Source organism: Callithrix jacchus, chromosome 13 (assembly GCF_049354715.1).
Source record: "Callithrix jacchus isolate 240 chromosome 13, calJac240_pri, whole genome shotgun sequence".
In the NCBI taxonomy this organism is placed as follows: domain Eukaryota; kingdom Metazoa; phylum Chordata; class Mammalia; order Primates; family Cebidae; genus Callithrix; species Callithrix jacchus.
Genome location: NC_133514.1, coordinates 15,018,521 through 15,036,970, shown reverse-complemented (window position 1 = coordinate 15,036,970; position 18,450 = coordinate 15,018,521). Strand labels below are relative to the sequence as shown.

General features: G+C 40.9%; 1 protein-coding gene and 1 pseudogene across 1 annotated transcript in view; both read left to right on the top strand.

The window, feature by feature from the left end:
• Window positions 1-18,450, top strand: part of DPYSL2 (dihydropyrimidinase like 2) — a 143,168-nt gene that overhangs the window by 25,400 nt on the left and 99,318 nt on the right. The gene's annotated exons all lie outside the window — the stretch shown is intronic.
• LOC144578927 (proteasome activator complex subunit 2 pseudogene) lies at window positions 5,913-6,827 on the top strand (annotated as a pseudogene).

Genomic DNA, 18,450 nt, shown 5'->3' with positions numbered 1-18,450 from the left:
AGCTGAGGAATGGCTTTGACTCTCCATGTCCCTATTTAGTGGAGGCTGTTCTGGGCAGGCTGCTTTCATTTGTCGAAAAATCAAGACACGTTCAGGAGCTGCAGGATGATTCAGCATGGGGTCACAAACTTCAGTCATTGGCTAGTTTTTGTCATATCTACCTATAATGTTTGCTATTATTTATCTACTATTTTGTAGAAAAAATTAGCTTGTGCATTTAAAGCTTTTAAAAACCTTTATCCTTTGAAGAAATTTAAAATGTAAAGAAAAGTTAAAAAAATGATGCAGAATTTTTGTGTACCTTTCACCTGGTTTGCTTAATTGTTGGCATTTTACTGCATTGACCTTACTGTCATTCTCTCCACACACACGCACAACTCTATATTTTTTCTCATTCATTTGAGAGTAAGTTGCAGATGTGATGCCCCATTTCCCTTCAATACTTCAGTGTATATTTCATAAAAGACAAGATTACTTTCCTTCACGACCAAAGTGAAACCATTAAAATCAGACAATTAACATTGACACAATACTACCTTCTAATCCCAAGACTTTGTTCAAATTTCACCAATTATCCAATAACATCTTTTAGTAGGTCCAACATTCAAGTCAGGACTGTCATTTACTTGTCACGTCTTTTTGTTCCGTCTGTCTGGAAGAGTTCATCTTCTTTGGTTTCTGTCGCCCTAACACTTAATGAAAATTACAGGCCAGTTATTTTGCAGACTGCTTCTCAGTTTGGACTTGTCTGGTGTTGCTTTATGATTTATACATTTTCGTCATGACTATCTCTGAAGCAATGCTGGATCTTCTGGGAGAATCCTATCATGAGGTACATGATGTCAATTTATTCCATTACTGGTCATCTTAACTTTGATCACTTGATAAAGGAGGTAGCTATCAGATCTATTCATTGTAATGTTAATTAATAAAAATTTTATACTTATTGAGGAGTGACATCAGCAAGATGTTGGACTAGGAGACACCAGTGCTTATCTCCCCAACAAAAAGCAATGAAAAAACAGCCTCATGGCAATGAAAATAGCTCTGGGAGAGCTCTGGAGTACAATGTAGGAGCTTTAGTAACCCAGTGGAGCATATTAACTGAGGATGACCACATAGAAAAGTGTAGGAAGCACTTTAACTCATATGCCACCCCTCCCTCAGTGTGGTATAGGTAAGGTGCCAAGAGGGATCCCTTGGCATGACCTCATCCTGTGGGGGAAAAAGGGAGCAGGAGGACCCCAGTGGTCCCCATCACTGCCAAAGAACACAAACACTCCCTTTGGTGGTCTTTCTCCACCAAAGACCCCCACTGTCTTCAATTATGTGGAGCCCATTTAACGAAGCTTCTTGGAGTCTATAAAGCTGTCCTGCCTTGATGAAGGAGCTAGGAGTTTCAATAGGAGTAAGAACCACCACTGTGTCCTATTTTACAGCTTGGCGTGGTGGCTCACGCCTGTAATCCCAGCACTTTGGGAGGCCAAGGTGGGTGGATCGCCTGAGGTTGAAAGTTCAAGACCAGCCTGACCAACATAGAAAAACTCCATCTCTACTAAAAATACAAAATTAGCTGGGTGTGGTGGCACATGCCTGTAAACCTAGCTACTCTGGAGGCCAAGGCAAGAGAATTACTTGAACCCGGGAGGCGGAGGTTGTGGTGAGCTGAGATTGTACCATTGCACTCCAGCCTAGGCAACAAGAGCAAAACTCTGTCTCAAAAAAAAAAAAAAAAAAAAAATATATGATATTTTACACAACCCTTTATCTAACAGCAAAGAAAAAAACCTGTAACAGATACACAAAAGATGAAAAATCAAAGCAAATTACTGTAAAAATCATGAAACAACAAAGGAAGACAGCAAGAAGAGTCGAAACAATGCAAGACAAATAGAAAATAACAAAATGGCAATAGTAAGTCCTCATCAGTAATTACTTAAATGTAAATGAATTAAACTCACCAATCAAAATGTATAGGCTGGGTGTGGTAGCTAACGCCTGTAATCCCAACAATTTGGGAGCCCCAGATGGGAAGATTGCTTGAGCCCAAGAGTTTCAGGCCAGCCTAGGCTCAAAATATGTCTTTAACATAAGGAAACCCCATATCTACAAAAAAATTTTAAAAATTAGCCATGCGTGGTGGTACATGTCTGCCATCCTAGCTACTAGGAGGGTGAAGTGGGAGGATTGCTTGAGTCCAGGGGGCTGAGGCTCCAGTGAGCTGTGCTGGCCACTGCACTCTAGTCTGGGTGACAGTCTGAGTAACCTTTTCTCAAAAAAACAAAACAACAAAAACCCATAAAAGGTATAGAGTGACTGAATAAATAAAAAAGATCCAGTCACATGCTGACTATAATAGATACACTTTATGTATTGTTTCCATGTTTTAAAAATAACCTTTATTAAAAAAATATTTTTGAGGTGGCTGTCTTTCTCTGTTGCCCAGGCTGGAGTGTTGGTGTGATCATAGCTCACTAGAAAGTTAATCTCCTGGGCTCAAGTTGTCTTCCTGCCTCAGCCTTCTGAGTAGATGGGGCTACAGGCATGCACCACTGCACCCAACTATGATAATTTAAACAATTTTTGTAGAGATGGGGTCTCTCTCTGTTTCCCAGGCATGTTTCAAACTCCTGGCTTCAAGTGATCCTTCTGCCTCAGCCTCCTAAAGTGTTGGGATTACAGGTGTGAGCTACTACACCTGGCCTTTTGTTTTTAAAAAGTTAATACGTGCGTTATAGGAAAGTGAAAAACAAAAGCAGCAAAGAAGAAAGTCATCCACAGTCACAAGCAGTTTACAGTTTGCAGTGTCCTCCTAGGTCCTAAGTGTGTATAGACACAGCAGCCAGTTTTATTGGGTTGAGACCATACGGTATATATGTATCATGCTTTTTCACACACCATGAATATTTCTCAATTTAAAATCCCAAGGTGATATGAATATTTTGATGACCAAGAATACACAACACCAACTCAATCTGTTAGAAAAAGTATAATCCCACCTCTTTTGGGACAAAAATTTCATAGAAGACAAAAAATGGCAACATTCCTCTAGGTAAAGGTACTGGCAGAATTCCGATTAAAATACTGCATTTCCTTAATGTTCAATTTAAAGTGAAATGTAAAGCAACAGAGTATACCAAGTATAGTTTCTAAAAGAATTCATTATCAGATCTATACCATTCAAATATTAGCAAGGAGGTCTATTTCCGTCGAATTACTTAATTTATTCCTACAGTTCAGCCAAAGAGATGCACATACATCAACTGGCTACAGTCAAAATGTAAATATGAACACATCTGCATATGTGTCTCCATTCACACTTTTCTGCTCCTCTGCTGCCTACCTAACAACTCGATATACACTGCTCGCGGAGTGGTTTAACAATTCTGCAGCCCAGGTGCGTTTATTTTTTTTAATCAGTTATAAGAAGATATTTACAAATTGGCTAATTCACTAGCTCTACTTTTTAATCATACATTGTTCACTCAGGATGTTCCTGTTTAAAAGATACTTTCAGGGTGGGCTGGTCGCCAACTCCCGACCTCAGGTAATCTGCCTGCCTCAGCCTCCTAAAGTGTTGGGATTATAGGTGTGAGCCCCTGGACCCAGCCTGAAAGTATCTTTTAAATAGGAAACATTCTAGCCTAGAATCCTTTTCCTTCCTACCTCTGTCAACTCAATGGACAGATATAAGCATCTTCAGGGCTTAGCAGGGATTTTCACAATTTCACTTCCATAAGATTTTTGTTTTAGTTTTTTGACAGTCTTGCTCTGTCACCAGGCTCGAGTGCAGTGGTGCGATCTCAGCTCACTACAATCTCTACCTCCTGGGTTCAAGTGATTCTCCTACCTCAGCCTCCTGAATAGCTGTGATTACAAGTGTATACCACTACACCCAGCTAATTTCTGTATTTTTAGTAAAGACGAGATTTCACTATGTTGGCCAGGATGGTCTCCATCTCCTGACCTCGTGTTCCACCTGTCTCGGCCTCCCAAAGTGTTGGGATTACAGGCGTGAGCCACTGCGCCTGGCCCATAGGGGTTTTTAAGAACAGTTTTTCCTATGAAATTGAACGCAGAGTACACTCAATGTATTAGTTTACTAACCTTACTTTTGTCATACTGGCAACCTCTTTAACATCTAGAAGGACAGATGTTGTAAATCAGGGCTTGTTGTCCTTTATGTATGGTATGTACACAGCCAAGTAAAAGACAGTGCACGCATATAAGGGACAGTGGCCAATTGTGCCTTGCCATAAACACACTGGCATCAAACCCTTTGCAATTCCTTCTCCTTCTTTCTCCCTGAACCACCGTGAATATAATAATGTGTGTGTGCTGCTCAGAGAAGTGGTGTGATCATTCAGTTTCCAAAAGACAATACTTCATATGAATTTTAACAGAAGGATAGCTACAGAAGTGTTCTTTATTACCTTTACCTTTAATATACTTTGTGTACTTCAAAACACCTAGACAGACCAGATGTTTCAAATAAGGACTTGTTTGTCTACCACATACACAATAGTATTGAATAAGCTACACTCATGTAACAATGGTTATATCTCAAAGGATCTTCCGTATAGTTCTGGTCTAGAATCCTTCATTTCTTCCAATTCCTCTCCACCATCTCCCCGATGGATATAAGTATATGTGTCACTTAGAGGTGATGTTATCATTTTAATGCTAAAAGTCCTTATGAGAAGACAACTTTTCTGTGAATTTGTACAAAGTGTACAGAATGAATAGACACACTTTAGAATTAAAGACACATGTAGGTTGACAGTAAAGGGATGGAAAAAGATATTTTATGCAAATAGTAACCAAAAGAAAGCAGAGGTGGCCATACTTATATCAGACAAAATAGACTTTAGATCTAAAGCTGTGGTCACAAGGAAGATTACTTTAAAATGATAAAAGAGGTCAGTCCAACAGGAAAATTCAACAATCAGATACACACCCAACATTAGAGCACCTGAATATATAAAGCAAATATTGACAGATCTGGAGACAGGAACTGACAGCAATACGTTAATAGCAGGGGACTTCAGTACCTCACTTACAATGAGGGATAGAACATCCAGACAGAAAATCAATAAACGGCTGACTTGAACAACCCCGTAGAACAGATGGTCCTAACCACAATACGCAGAACTTCTTATTCAACAGCAGAAGTATGCACATTTTTCTCAGGCATGCACAAAACATTCTCTGGGATAGGCCACATATTAGACCACAAAATGAGTCTTAACACATTTAAGAAGCTCAAAATAATTACAAGTACTTTTTTAACCATAATGAAATGTAGCTAATAATCTATAACAGCAAGAAAACAGGAAAATTCATAAACGTGGAAACAAAACACACTTTAGAACAACCATTGGCTCAAGATATCAAAAGGGAGTTTTAAAAGCGTCTTATCTGGGCTCGGTGGCTCACGCCTGTATTCTCAGCACTTTGGGAAGTGGAGATGCGCAGATCACTTGAGGTCAGGAGCTCCAGACTAGCCTGGCTAACATGGTCAGGAGTTCAAGACCATCCTGGCCAATATGGCGAACCCCATCTCTATTAAAAATACAAAAATTAGCCAGGCATGGTGGCGTGCACCTGTAATCACAGCTACTCAGGAGGCTGAGGCAGGAGAATTGCTTGAATCCAGGAGATGGAGGTTTCAGTGAGCCAAGACTATGTCACTGCACTCCAGCTTGGGTGACAGAGACAGACCCTGACTGGAAAAAAAAAATTGCTTACTAGAGCAGAAGTCCGCTGCAGCAGCAAGACCCAGATTCCTTTTACTCAGTACATTGTGTCTGCCCTTCAAAAAATTACAGGGCATATTGAAAGACAGAAAACAATTTGAGGAGACAGAACATGCATCATAACCAGACCTAGATATTAAATAACTATGGTTAATGTGTTAAGGCCTCTGATGGAAAAAGTGAAAAACATGTGAGAACAGATGCGTAATATAACCAGAGAGGTGGGAACTTTAGTAAGAATCAGGACTAGCCAGGAGACCAGAGATCTAGCAACTGGAGCAGCATGGCCAAACCCTGCAGGGTGCACCTGAGTGGGGAGGTCTGCAAGCAGGTGGGGTCATCAGGGAAAATATGTTCCAGGAGGCTGAGGAATTCCTCTACAGATTCTTACCACAGAAAATCATGTATTTGAATCTGCTCTTGCAAGAGGGCCCCTTCGATGTGGCTGATCTGAGCTCCCTCTAAGCGCCCACTGAAATCCCCATCCCAGACCCTCTATCCAAGGATGATGAGTTGGAAACAGAGAAGCAGGAGAAGAAAGAAGTCTCTAAGTTTGGACTTCTCCCTGGGATGCGAAGGTCCTGTTTCCGTTTCCCTGGTTAAGCCAGAAATCTGGACTCTCAAAGAGAAACGCATTCTGGTGATCATCTGGATCCAGCATCTGATCCCCAAGATTGATGATGGAAATTATTTTGGGGCATCACTCCAGGAGAAGGTACTAGAGAGGGTGAATGCAGTCGAGACCAAAGTGGAAGCCTTCTAGACAACCATGTCCAACTACTTCTCAGAACATGGAGAGGCTGTGGCCAAGGCCTCCAAGGACACTCATGCAATGGATTACACAGGTCTTGGTGCACTGGCAAGATGAGGCAGCCTATGGGGAGAGCAGGGACACTGTGCTTGACCTGCGGGCTTTCTGTGCTCTGCTTTGTCATAATTTAAGCAACCTGGAGAAAACTGTCAACCCAAAGGGTGAAGAGAAGCCATCTATGTGCTGAGCCCAGGGCTAGAATGGAAATAAATGACTTATACTTTGTGTGGATTAAAAGATAATGATTAAAAGATAACGATCAAGGCCTTTGCATCTCATAAGTCCCTTCTCTTTCACTGGAGAGAGAGCTGTTTTCCTTTCTCTTTCTTTTGCCTATTAAACCTCTGCTCCTAAACTCCTAAAAATAATAACTCCTAATAATAATAATAATAATAATCTGGCCATGTGTGGTGGCTTATGCCTGTAATTCCAGCAAAATCCCAGAGTGAAACTCCATCTCAAAAAAAATCCTGGAACTATTAAATGATTATATCAAAATAGTAGGATATGAGGTTATTATACAAAAGCCAGTTGCTTTCCTATATACCAGAAATGAACAATTAGAATTTATATTAAAAACATACTATTGTATACCAAAAAATACGTAGGTATAAATCTAACAGAATATGTGTATATGTATGAAAAGATTTTCCATGTTCATGGATAGATTCATCATTGTCAAGATCTTCCCGGTTTGACGTATACATTAGATGCAATCAAAATGCCAGCAAGTTGGTAATGGACATCAACAAACTATATCCAAAGTTTTTATGGAGAGGCAAAGGAGATTTAGAATAGGCAACACAAAATTGAAGGAGAAAAACAAATTAGATACCATCTGACTTCAAAACTTACTGTAAAGCTACAGTCTTCAAGACGGTGTGGTAGACAAACAGATGAAGGGAAGAGAGTGGAGAGCCCAGAAAGGTACCCACACAGATACAGTTGACATATCTTTGATAAAGGAGCAAGGACAATTCAATGTTGAAAGTACAGCCTTTTCAACAATGGTGCTGGAACAACTGGCCGACCACATGCAAAAACATAAATCTAGACACAGACCTCACATCTTTCAGAAAAGTTAACTCAGGGTACATCATAGACCTAAATGGAAAATGGAAAACTATAAAAGTCCTAGGATATAATTTAGAAGATGATTTTTTAGATAACACACCAAAAGCATGGTCCATGAAAGAAATAATAGATAAGCTGGACTTCATGAAAAGCAAAATAATTCTGCTCTGTGAAAGACACAGTCAAGGCCAGTGCGGTGGCTCATGCCTATAATCCTAGCACGTTGGGAGGCTGAGGCGGGTGGATCACTTGAGGTCAGGAATTCAAGACCAGCCTGGTCAATATGGTGAACTAAATATACAAAAATTAGCCTGGTGTGGTAGCTGGCATCTGTAATCTCAGTTACTCGGGAGGCTGAGGCAGGAGAATCACTTGAACCCAGGAGGGGGATGTTGCAGTGAGCTGAGATGGTGCCACTGCACTCCAGTCTGGGCAACAAGAGTGAATCTTGAAAAAAAAGGAAGGAAGGAAGGAAAACACAGTTAAAAATATGAAGATAAGCCACTCTAGCCTGGGCAACAAGAGCGAAACTTCAAAAAAGGAAGGAAGGAAACAGTCAAAAAATGACGATAAGCCAGAGACTGGGAGAAAATAATTGCAAAAGACACACACGGTAAAGAACTGTTATCCAACATATACAAAGAACTCTTAAAACCCAACAATAAGAAAACAACCCAATTAAAGAGTGGGCCAAAGACCTTAAGGGACACCTCACCAAAGAAGTAAGCAAGCATATGAAAAGGTGCTCTACATCATATGTCATCACGGAATTGCAAATTAAAATGATGAGAATGGTGTGGTGGCTTACACCTTTAATCCCAGAACTTTGGGAGGGGAGATAGGTGGATCATCTGAGGCCAGGAGTTTGAGAACAGCCTGGCCAACATGACAAAACCCCATCTCTACCAAAAATACAAAAAAAAATTAGCCAGACATTGTGGTGTATGCCTGTAATACCAGCTACTCAAGAGGCTGAGGCATAAGAATCATTTGAACCTGGGAAGTGGAGGTTGCAGTAAGCCAAGATCACACCACTGCACTCCAGCCTGGGTGACAAAGTGAGACTGTCAAAACAAACAAACCCGACATCAATGGGCTACCCCTGCACACCTGTTAGAATGGCCGAAATCCATCCTGGATTTTCATGTGTAGTGGCACCTCACCACATCCTCACCAGCAATGAATGAGAGTTCTTGTTGCTCCACTTCCTAACATCAAATGCTGGTGAGGATGTGGAGCAAAAGGAAATCGCATTCATTGCTGGTGAGGATGCAAAAACGGTACAGCTGCTTTGGAAGATAGTTTGGGAGTATATTACAAAACTAAGTAGTATCTTACCATATGATCCTGCATTCGTGCTCCTTGGTATTTATCCAAAGGAGATGAAAACTTATGTCTAACAAAAAGTCTGCATGGAAATGTTTATAGCAGTTTTATTCATGAGTGCAAGAACTAGAAATCTACCAAGATGTCTTTGAGTGGGTGAATGGATAAGCAACCCGTGGTACATTCAGACAATGGAATATTAGTCAGTGATAAAAAGAAATGAGCTATCAAGCCATGAAAAAAAAAAAAAAACACAAAAAGCAAAAAAATGAAGGAAATTTAAGTGCTTATTGCTAAGTGAAAGAAGCCAATCTGAAAAGGATACATACCGTGATTCCAATTCTATGACATTCTGGCAAAGGCAAAACTGTGGAGTCAATAAAAAGATCAGTGTTTGCCATGGGCTTGGGGAAGGGGTGCGTGGAAGGGAGCAATAATAGGTAGAGCACAGGGGATTTTTAGGACAGTGAAACTCTTCTACATGATACTGTGGTGGTGGATACATCTTATTACCCTTTTAAAACCACAATATACAAACACCCAAGAAAGAACCCTAATGTAAACTGTGGACTTCAGTGAATCATAATGTAACTACATTGGCTCATCACTTGTAATATATGAATCACACGAATGCAAGATGTTAATATATTAATAATAGGCAAAACAGTGTCTGCCTTGTCGTGGGGGAGAAAGGGATTATGGGAATCTTGTTACTTTCTGCTTTTATTCTGTGAACCTAAAAGTGCTCTAAAAAATAAAGTCTATTAATTTAAACAGATGGGATCCTAATGTATAAACTCTGTTGTATTTCACTCTTTGTATTTAATAATATGTTGCATACATTTAAAAAAGTAATAGTTATGTGGTTGGACATACCATGAATTTAATCTCCTTGTTTGTACTATTTTTAAAACGATTTCTAGTAGTGTTATGAAGAACATTCATAAATGTGAATATTTCCCCCATTATTTTCTTACAGTAAATTTATAGAAAATAGGCCTCTGTATCAAGGTTTATGTACATGAAAATTTTAAATCATATTTCCTTCGTACCAATTTACATTCTTGTGAAAGAAATGAGAGAGCCCATTGCTTCACACTTTGGTTAATACTTAGTACAGTATTTTCAGGCTCCATCTATTTTACATCTAAAATACAAGATCTCAATTTTTAAAAATTGTCCTTTACTAAGGTTAAGCATATTTTCTTATATTTATTAAGCATTTAATTTCTTCTTTTATGAGTGGCTGGTTCATGTGCTTTTCTTAGTTCTTTAAATAATTTGGAATGTTCATTTGTATGATTCATAAAGAGTTAAGGAGATTAACTCAGTTTTTTTAACTCATTTGTTTTTTAGTTTATTATCTACTTTAAAATTTTATGTATATTAAAACATTGACATTTTCTGTGTCATCAGCTCTATTGATCTTTTCCTTGATGGTTTCTTGCTTCGATATGACACTTCTCAAGCTTCCCTCTACCCACCTGAGACCTTGTATACTCTGGCTTATATTAATTTCAGCAAGTTTCAACAGGAAGTCAGGGTTGTAGGAAGGAGCTGCCTAGGATTGCAGCCTTCCGTGATGTCTCAGTAATCCCACTACTCATACCTAAACACACCAACCATGCCTGGAGACCAAGTCCCTGTCTCGTCGTGCTGAGCTTAAACATTGCACAAAAGTCCTTCCTTGAGATGAGATTCAAGATGGCGCAGTAAGAACAACCCAGGACTGCAGCTCTCAGTGAACGTGCAGAGGGTGAGTCAAAGCCGCATATCCAGATGGATCTTTGTTGCCCACAGAACGGGGAAATTCCCAGGTGTAGAAGAGACACGGGATGCCAGTGCAGCAGTTTTGGCTGGTGCGGCCGCTTCAGCCGGTGCCGCAGCACAGTGGCACTCCGCAACATGCTGCACAAAACGCGCAGGTCTGGGTGCCCTGTTAAACCGGCACTCTGAGACTTGGGAGGGCAGAATAGCATATCCATCTGATTAAATGGGACTTGGACAGTGAGCCAGACCAGGAGATTCCTGGGAAGCGGTGTTTGAGCCAGCGCAGTGGGTCCCTGCACGGGAAATCACACAGATCCCGGTGCCCTAACAGCAGCCGACTGAAATACCTGGGAGAGAGTCAACCATTCAACTTAAAAAAAAAAACAAAAAAAAAAACAAGGGCGCCCTGAGGCAGGGAGCCAGGGGAGCAGGCTCGGTGGGTTTCACCCCCACAGGGACAAACAAAACAGCGATTCGAAACACTCTGGGTGGAGAGTTTCACTGCGGGTACAGCTGAACCCAGGACGGTGCAGCTCAGTGGGGGAGAGGCGTCCGCCATTACTGAGGCAATCCGCCCCTACTGAGGTACACTCCCATTGCTGACGCAGCCTGTGGTTGCTGAGGCAACCCGCCATAACAGAGAGACTGCTGCAGGTTGGAGCCTGTGGCAGCAGGGCAGAGACCGCGGCAGCAGGGTAGAGCCCGCAGCAACAGGGCGGACCCCACGCCAGCAGGGTGGAGCCTCGGCAGGCAAATAGTGACTAGACTGCCTCCTAGCTGGGCAGGACAGTGCAACAGACACTCATAAAGAAAGCCCGAACCCCCCAAGACAGAGCATCTGAGGAAAAAAAGGGATTTTATGAGTTCTGCTGCAGCAGACTTAAACATACCTGCCTAACAGCCCTGAATGAACAACGGAGCTCACAGCTCAGCACTTGAACTCCTATAAAGTACAGACTGTCTCCCTGACCTCTGTATATCCAAAAAGTCATCACAAAAAGGACTGATCAGACTGACATTTGGCGGGCATCAGTCTGGGACAAAGATAGCAGAAGAAGAAACTGGTAGCATCCCTCACTGTTCTGCAGCTGCTACAGGTGTACCCCAGACAAGCAGGGCCTGGAGTGGACCTCAGCAGTCATACAGCGGAGGGGCTAGACTGGCAGAAGGAAAAGCAAGTAACAGAAATACTTCATCATCAACAATCTGGGCGTCCACTCAGAGACCCAATCGAAAAGTCAGCAACTATTCAGACGACAGGTGGATAAATCCACAAAGATGGGAAGAAACCAGTGCAAAAAGGAGGAAAACACCCGAAACCAGAACACCTCGCCTCCTACAAAGGACCAAAACTCCTCACCAGCAAGGGAACAAAGCTGGACGGAGAATGACTGTTACAAAATGATGGAATTAGACTTCAGAAGGTGGGTAATGAGAAACTTCTGTGAGCTAAAAGAACATGTTCTAAATCAATGCAAAGAAACTAAGAACCTTGAAAAAAGATTTGAAAAAAGATGAGAGGAAATAATAACAAGAATGGATAACTTAGAGAGGAATATGAATGAATTGAAGGAGCTGAAAAACACAACATGAGAACTTCACGAAACATGCACAAGTTTCAACAGCCAAATTGACCAAGCAGAAGAAAGAATATCAGAAGTCAAAGATGACTCAATGAAATAAAACGAGAAACCAAGATTAGAGAAAAAAAGCGCAAAAAGGAATGAACAAAGTCTCCAAGAAATGTGGGACTATGTGAAGAGACCTAACCTACATTTGATAGGTGTACCAGAATGTGACGAAGAGAATGAATCCAAGCTGGAAAATACTCTTCAGGATATTATCCAGGAAAATTTCCCCAACCTAGCAAGGCAGGCCAACACTCAAATCCAGGAAATACAGAGAACACCACAAAGATATTCCGCAAGAAGAGCAACCCCAAGGTACATAATCATCAGATTCACCAGAGTTGAAATGAAGGAGAAAATACTAAGGGCAGCCAGAGAGAAAGGTCGGGTCACCCACAAAGGGAAGCCCATCAGACTCACAGCAGATCTCTCAGCAGAAACCCTACAAGCCAGAAGAGAGTGGGGGCCAATATTCAACATCCTTAAACAAAAGAACTTTCAACCTAGAATTTCATATCCAGCCAAACAGAGCTTCATAAGTGAAGGAAAAATAAAATCCTTTGCAAACAAGCAAGTACTCAGAGATTTTGTCACCACCAGGCCTGCTTTACAAGAGCTCCTGAAAGAGGCACTACACATAGAAAGGAACAACCAGTACCAGCCATTCCAAAAACACACTAAATGCTAAAGAGCATCAAAAAAATGAAGAATCTACATCAACTAATGGGCAAAACAGCCAGCTAGCATCAAAATGGCAGTATCAAATTCACACATAACAATATTAACCCTAAATGTAAATGGGCTAAATGCACCAATCAAAAGACACAGACTGGCAAATTGGATAAAAAACTAAAACCCATCAGTGTGCTTTATCCAGGAAACCCATCTCACATGCAAGGATACACAAAGGCTCAAAATAAAGGGATGGAGGAAGATTTACCAAGCAAATGGAGAGGAAAAAAAAAAAAAAAAGCAGTAGTTGCAATTCTCATCTCTGATAAATAGACTTTAAAGCAACAAAGATCAAAAGAGATAAAGAAGGTTATTACATAATGGTAAAAAATGGTAAAAGGATCAATACAACAAGAAGAGCTAACGATCCTAAATATATATGGACCCAACACAGGAGCACCGAGATACATAAGGCAAGTTCTTAATGATCTACAAAGAGACTTAGACTCCCACACAATAATAATGGGAAACTTTAACACTCCACTGTCAATATTAGACAGATCAACCAGACAGAAAATTAGCAAGGATATCCAGGACTTGAACTCAGACCTGGAACAAGCAAACCTGATAGAAATTTACAGAACTCTCCACCCCAAATCCACAGAATATACATTCTTCTCAGCACCACATCACACCTACTCTAAAATTAACCACATAATTGGAAGTAAAGCACTCCTCAGCAAATGCAAAACAACTGAAATCAAAACAAACAGTCTCTCAGACCATAGTGCAATCAAGTTAGAACTCAGAATTCAGAAACTAACCCAGAACCGCACAGCTTCATGGAAACTGAACAACTGGCTCTTGAATGTTGACTGGATAAACGATGAAATGAAGGCAGAAATAAAGAAGTTCTTCAAAACCAATGAGAATGACGACACAACATACCAGAGTCTCTGGGACCCATTTAAAGCAGTCTCTAGAGGAAAATATATAGCAATAAGTGCCCATATGAGGAGAATGGAAAGATCCAAATTTGACACCCTATCGTCAAAATTGAAAGAGCTAGAGGAGCAAGATAAAAAAACCTCAAAACCTAGCAGAAGACAAGAAATAACTAAGATTAGAGCTGAACTGAAGGAGATAGAGACACGAAAAACCCTTCAAAAAATCAATAAATCCAAGAGCTGGTTTTTTTTAAAGAGCAACAAAATAGACCACTAGCCAGACTGATAAAAAAGAAAAGAGAGAACAACCAAATAGATGCAATAAAAAACGATAAAGGGGAAATCACCACAGATTCCACAGAAATTCAAACCATCATCAGAGAATATTACAAACAACTATGCACATAAACTAGTAAACCTGGAAGAAATGGATAAATTCCTGGACACTTGTGTCCTCCCAAGCCTAAACCAGGAGGAAGCTGAAACTATGAATAGACCAATAACAAGGTCTGAAGTCGAGGCAGCAATTAAGAGCCTACCACACAAAAAAAGCTCAGGTCCAGATGGGTTCATAGCCGAATTCTACCAGACACACAAAGAGGAGCTGGTACCATTCCTTCTGAAACTATTCCAAATAATCCAAAAAGAGGGAATCCTTCCCAAATCATTTTACGAGACCAACATCATCCTGTTACCAAAACCCAGCAGAGACTCAACAAGAAAAGAAAACTTCAGGCCAATATCCATGATGAACATAGACACAAAAATCTTCAATAAAATACTGGCAAGCCGATTGCAACAGCACATCAAAAAACTTATCCACCATGATCAAGCAGGATTCATCCTGGGGATGCAAGGCTGGTTCAACATACGCAAGTCTATAAACATAATTCACCACATAAACAGAACCAAAAACAAAAACCACATGATTATCTCAATTGATGCAGAGAAGGCATTCGACAAAATTCAACAGCCCTTTATGCTAAAAACCCTCAATAAACTCGGTATCGATGGAATGTATCTCAAAATAATAAAAGCAATTCACGACAAACCAACAGCCAATATCATACCGAATGGGCAAAAACTGGAAGCATTCCCTTTGAAATCCGGCACTAGACAAGGATGCCCTCTCTCACCACTCCTATTCAATATAGTACTGGAAGTTCTAGCCAGAGCAATCAGGCAAGAAAAAGAAATAAAGGGTATTCAAATAGGAAAGGTGGAAGCCAAATTGTCACCATTTGCAGACGACATGATAGTATACCTAGAAGACCCCATCGCCTCAGCCCAAAAACTCCTGAAACTGATAAGCAACTTCAGCAAAGTCTCAGGATATAAAATCAATGCGCAAAAATCACAAGCATTCCTATACACTAATAACAGACTTAGAGCCAAATCAAGAACGAGCTGCCATTCACAATTACTATAAAAAGAATAAAATACCTTGGAATACAACTCACAAGGAACGCAAGGGACCTCTTCAAGGAAAACTACAAACCACTGCTCAACGAAATAAGAGAGGACCCAAACAGATGGAGAAACATTCCATGTTCATGGTTAGGAATAATCAATATTGTGAAAATGGCTATACTGCCCAAAGTAATTTACTGAATCAATGCTATCCCCATCAAGCTACCACTGACTTTCTTCACAGAACTGGGAAAAACCACCATGAACTTCATATGGAACCAAAAGAGAGCCCATATAGCCAAGTCAATTCTAAGCAAAAAGAACACAGCGGGGGGCATCACACTACCGGATTTCAAACCATACTACAAGGTACAGTAATCAAAACAGCATGGTACTGGTACCAAAGCAGAGATATAGACCAATGGAACAGAACAGAGGCATCGGAGGCAACACAACATATCTACAACCATACAATCTTTGATAAACTTGACAAAAACAAGCAATGGGGAAAGGATTCCCTGTTTAATAAATGGTGTTGAGAAAACTGGCTAGCTATGTGCAGAAAGCAGAAACTGGACCCCTTCCTGACACCTTATACTAAAATTAACTCCAGATGGATTAAAGACTTAAACATAAGACCTGGCACCATAAAAACCCTAGAAGAAAATCTAGGCAAAACCATTCAGGACATAGGAGTAGGCAAGGACTTCATGACCAAAACACCAAAGCATTGGCAACAAAAGCCAAAATAGACAAATGGGACCTAATCCAACTCCACAGCTTCTGCATGGCAAAAGAAACAGTCACTAGAGTGAATTGGCAACCAACAGAATGGGAAAAAGTTTTTGCAGTTTACCCATCTGACAAAGGGCTCATATCCAGAATTTACAAAGAACTCAAATAGATTTACAGGAAAAAAACAAACAAGCCCATTCAAAAATGGGCAAAGGATATGAACAGACACTTCACAAAAGAAGACATACATGAGGCCAACAAACATATGAAAAAATGCTCATCATCACTGGTCATTAGAGAGATGCAAATCTAAACCACATTGAGATACCATCTCACGCCAGTTAGAATGGCGATCATTAAAAAATCTGGAGACAACAGATGCTGGAGAGGATGTGGAGAAATAGGAACATTTTTACACTGTTGGTGGGAGTGTAAATTAGTTAAACCATTGTGGAAGACAGTGTGGCGATTCCTCAAGGCCTTAGAAATAGAAATTCCATTTGACCCATCAATCCCATTACTGGGTATATATCCAAAGGACTATAAATCGTTCTTCTATAAGGACACATGCATACAAATGTTCATTGCAGCACTGTTTACAATAGCAAAGACCTGGAACCAACCCAAATGCCCATCGGTGATAGACTGGACTGGGAAAATGTGGCATATATACACCATGGAATATTATGCAGCAATCAAAAATGATGAGTTCGTGTCATTTGTAGGGACATGGATGGATCTGGAGAACATCATTCTCAGCAAACTGACACAAGAACAGAAAATGAAATACTGCATATTCTCACTCATAGGCGGGTGATGAAAAATGAGAACACATGGACACAGGGAGGGGAGTACTAAACACTAAGGTCTATTGGGGGGAAAAGGGGAGGGCCAGCGGAGGGGGGGAGCTGGGGAGGGATAGCCTGGGGAGAAATGCCAAATGTGGGTGAAGGGGAGGAAGGCAGCAAAACACACTGCCATGTGGGTACCTATGCAACCGTCTTGCATGTTCTGCACACGTACCCCAAAACCTAAAATGCAATAAAGAAAAAAAAAAAGTCCTTCCTCCACTTTCCTTGGCCTCACGTCCCAGCTTTGCCATGGCTAGTCCATGGGAGATAATCTGTTCAAAGAAATAATGTAGATATGCTGAGCAGATTTGGTTCAGCAAAAGACAGGATGTAATCATTAATCAGGAGCAGACGCTACCATGCCCGACAGCCTTGGTAGCTCATTCTGCCTGAACCTGGGCGGTGGGGGCTGTGTGTTTTAGAACTTTCACAAAACAGGGTCTATTTCCATTCTCCAGGTCAAGCCTGTCATGGATTTACAGATGAGGAGTAAGACAAGCCTTAGGATACTTTTAGACAGAGCCCCATCAAAGGATTTATTTTCGCTTTATTCTCTATTTAAGATAACATTTAGCTGTTATTCACAATGGTTGCAGCCCTCTGCTGGTGAGATGCACCTATCTGCAGCTCTGAGCAGTTCTGGACCTCTGTTGACTTGATGGTAAAGGCAGACATGAATGAGTTTGTCCACAGCTCGTACCTCACAGCCAGGCTCTGTGGGCTGCGCCCCATGAGTACTTCTAGGGGGAGGATTTGAGGGCTTCCTCTTTCCCAAGCAGAAATAACGGGTCTTGGTGATACCCAGTATCTCATTTGAACCAGGTTCATCTATGCTTTGACAGAAACATTAAAACAGTAAGCAGCCATCATTTTTGGGCAGAGGGAAATTTCCTACTGGGAATTTCCAATCATTAACATGCTCTATCTCTGCGATAGGTTTAATTATATCCTTTTAGTAAAGGTACATGCAGACATTAGTATCATCTACGTAAGTATAATCACCAGCAGTTACAATGTGCTGATCCCTTTCATTTTCCAACCAGAAGGGAAAGAAACATTATTAATTTTATGATGAATATTTGTCAGGACTTCAGGTCTAAAGAAGAATTTGAATTGAGCTAGAGGAAGGGAAGTCGTAAGAGAGCAGCTGTCCACAGTTATTAATGGTACTTTACACTACATTGTTGCTGTCACGTTCATTATCTCACCCTCTGCCTGCCCTCAGTAGCTTTGAAGGAAATGAGCGTGGGTGGGAATGAGAAATTCGAGACCCTGCTGGAGTTGGTCATTGGGGATTTCTGAGTTGAGCCCATGGAATGTGGGAGTGATTATTTCCAGTTGCCTCTCTGCAGCCTTAGCCAACCTCACCTTTCTTGAAATACTCTCCAATCTTGGTGTCCAGTACCTCCCTCTCTTTGGCCACTCATCGTGAGTCTTCTTTGCAGACCACTCTTTCTCCAGTTGAATCAG